The following is a 4,152-nucleotide window of genomic DNA, read 5'->3' on the forward strand; positions in this document are numbered from 1 at the left end:
TATATATATATATATAGGGAATAGCCTACATATCAATACCATTAAAACCACATATAGGCTATAAAATCATTAGTACTCAAGTAAACGGAAATGAACATATTGTCTTTAATACTAATCAACATCCAAGAATTCAACGACTGGAACCTAAAATGTTTGGGAAATAGGAGAAAATAGGGTAATCACATCACTTGTACTAAGTACGAGACCATATGCACACACAACATAAAATCATGCTAAAGAGGAACATTTAATTAAGGTATGCAATTTACATTGAAAAGCCTTATGAACTTTCAAGAAACCATACCAATCAAAAACACATACTGATAAAGTCAAGACCATGTACATAACAAGACCAACAATACTAAGTCTAGACAAGCCAACATGCATATAAACAAAATTGACCACTTAATCAAGTGAACTCTATCATCAAGTAAGAACATCATCAAGCACGAATAAAATTTCCTAACATCATAACCAAAACAAGCCCACTACACATAAACTCTCATTATGTCCACTAGTGCAATAACTAAGCAAAGCCCCCTAACCTTACTGAAAAAAGTAAACCAAAAAAGAACCATAACCAATGTCCAACTTCACATAGCACGTCATTAAGAGTACATAGCATCATACTTTAGCTATAGACACCAAACACATGTTTATGAGTGAAACAAACATCATATAGTACCATAAACATGTAAGATAATTATTAACATTTATAAGCATATACATATATAAGAACATTATTCTAAGACTTCCCTCAAGGCTAACTAGTGCAGTATATAGGTAGAGTCCCATACCCCTACCTAGACTAAGCTAAACCCCTTAGGTTATCCTAGTTAGAGTTTATTCCTTTTGTTCATTTAACCTTTTGGGAACATATTTCCTTAACCGACATAGACCACATGAGCTAATTTGGAATGCGGTGTCGTGGAACCCTACACCGAAGGAAGGCATATTACTTGCCAAGGTAGTACCAAAACATGAACATAGCATCTAGATGGATCCATTAGCTAGTATTCCTATGGGGGAAACATAGTTCAAGATATAGATGATATAGTTGGGACCCTCTTTATGCTACATGCATTATAGTCTCCGATCTCATGAGTATATTAGTGATCCTACCTTCCCTATGTTGGAAGGGACACTCCTCACTCTAGTTCACTCGATGCTAAGCTAAAGTCCCTATTGAAATGTCTTTAATGCCATTATTAATCATCATAGATTAATGTAGGTCATAGGGTCTATCCCTTATATAATCATCATTATCATAGCTCAATAAGAATTGCATGAATATTGTCCTTTCATTACATTTCATACATGTGAGGTTAGCACATTTACGTAGTCACATCATAATAAAGAACATTAAGAAGTTATCACCATCCTTATAACATTTACATCTTAGCCAACAACTAACAATACATATTTCAATACATTTCAATACAACATCATCACTTATCACAAGAAATCATAATTGAAGTAAAGAATAGAGATAACAAGACTTACCCAATCTCATTCACAATGCTATCATTAAGGTCTTACCATCAATCATACACATTAACCCAATAATGGGTGTAATACCATCAGAAAATAATAACCAACATCATAAACAGGCCAATTAAATCATTATACAACAATCCATCACTAGTTCATAGCCTAGAATCAGAGGCTAAGGTCAAGTTCATAATCTAATTGACAAAATAGGTCAATAACTCAAGAACTAGCATAATTTGATTGCCATACATCACAATTTACTCATATTTAGCATAATAACAAAATAGAATAGTAAATTCACACATTAACCAAGCCAATAGAATCAAATACTACACAATTTAATACAAGATCACAACCTAGGGTTAAGGGGAAAAGATCATCTTCGACAAACTAGGCCAAATCATCAATAAATAGTATATTTTATTCATAATACATGTTAATTTACTCATAATATCCAAAAAGAATCATAAACAAAGAAATTCAAAAGATCAATTTCGTATTGGAAGAAACCCACTTGAATTTCATACTTTTGAAATCAATTTAGAGGAGCCCTTTGAGAAAAGAGATACCAAAGGTGAAAGGAATCTCGTAAATTACTAATTGAAGAAGTTTGATGAAAAAACATGATCCTTTGCCGCCCTAGAACCCCTCTTTGCTAGGTCGTCAATGGGGTTTCTTTGGGAGAGAGAAAGAAAAGAGAAGGAGGAGCAATTTGGGTTTGGGAAATGATGAGGGTTAGGTTAGTTTAACTAGTGTAGGGTCTTTACATAGATCCTTAACTAACTTAATTAGACCTCATTAACCCTTAACTAATTAACTAACCACCTAATTAATTAATTTGACTACCTTAAAAGCATGCGGAAAAACTTTTAGAGTTGACTCATTCATTATGGAAGCTTTCTTCTAGCATGAGGTGTACTTATCTCAATGGATGACATATCATCCCTTTCTTTACTTGATTAATGTGAACTTGTGTCTTACATTATCATTATGGTGTGCATGAGACTTGTCTCACGATTTCTAACACCTTCTTATATGAGTACCTTTAACATAATTGTTTAGGTGCAAATGAGACTTGTGTCACATCCTTTAACACCCATTCTATGTCAATTTCATAACTCATAAGATTTTAGTTATGGCATTACTCACCTTATGTTGTTCAACCTTCTTTGGTAGTCTTGTACCATTTTTATGAAAGTTGTAAGGACTTACTAAATTTGCTATTATGTTTACAAGTTCATTTAGATAAGGTATGTTTGGACTTGTCCCAATCATTGGCATACCCTGGGTTATGAGTTCATTGAGTTACATCTCAAGTCAATCTTTAACATATATTTGGCCTTACAAAAGACATCATAATTTACATTGTCCATATAGGATTAGATTGACTTAATATTGGCCAATTCAATTACATATTTTGGAAATAATATTATTGGCCAATTTATTGGCATAAGCCAAACTTTCACATATTATAGTAATCTAAACCTTATTTTTAAGCAAGCCAACTTTAACATTTAATTAGCTTATAATAACAATTCAGTGTTAGATTGGCCCAGGTATAAAGTTTGATTTGGCATTGAAGATTCATTACCTAGCTTTGATTCTCATTCTTGTTTCTTCTTGGAAACATTGCATTCCAAACACTTACAAACATATCTACTGTAAAACAGAATCAGTAATCGAAAACTTCGTTCTTTTCAATAGTAAACTGAATTTCATATACGACTTATAACAATTTAATCTTTTCGAACACAATTAGGCATTCATCATACGACTCTAACCTACAGATATCATTCAACATTATCAAATGAAGAAACCTACAAATAATGATCAGTTAGCACCACATACCAAAAACATGCTCGACATTTTGCACTATACATAATACTCGAATCGAAAATAGGGAGAACTAGGGAGATGAACATTCGAAAGTTTCATTGGGAACAACCCTAGATTCCTATCTCTTTAATCCAAAACATTTGAAAATCCTCTTGGGCAAAGGAAACCAAGAGAGAAAACCCATACCTTACTGCATAATTGAATCTACGAAGATCTCCTTGCACTTTGCACGAAAACCTTGAAGGACTGCCTTGAATTCGCCTAAGGTTTTTCTTACGCTTGTTCACTGTTTTGAGTCGTGAGTTTCTAGTGGTTAAACGTGAGTATAATAATTAGGAACTGATATTGACTAATTCAACTTATACTAATTAACTTATTTAAAAAAATTAATTAGCTAATTACCAAAACACACCTCCTAAATTGACTAAAAATAGGAGAAAATTTTACTTAGCCAAATCTGAAATTTTCTAAGTGTCTCGGCCTTGACTTTGATTTTTAATTAATTAATTAAGTTGATAATTTTATTAATTAAGTGACCTAGGGTAATTACTAAAGTACCCCTAATTCACTATGCCCATACCCAACCTCTTTCGACGATCCTAGGTCAGGTACTAGGATGTTTCTTTAGTTAGTTACCCAGCTAGTGTCACCCGGTTAGGTCTTAGGATTTTGGGCGCACTAGTTATTTAATTCGGGTTAGTCCTAGGTTATTTATTTAGTTAGGTAAGTTACTTAGAACCTAGAGTTGGTTAGGAAGCTAGGCCCCACATGGCTTTACCCGTGCGCGCCTGCCCCCTAACCGCCCTAACCGAAATCGGTTGGGCT

The sequence above is a fragment of the Solanum pennellii genome, chromosome 1, assembly GCF_001406875.1.
Source record: "Solanum pennellii chromosome 1, SPENNV200".
Taxonomy (NCBI): domain Eukaryota; kingdom Viridiplantae; phylum Streptophyta; class Magnoliopsida; order Solanales; family Solanaceae; genus Solanum; species Solanum pennellii.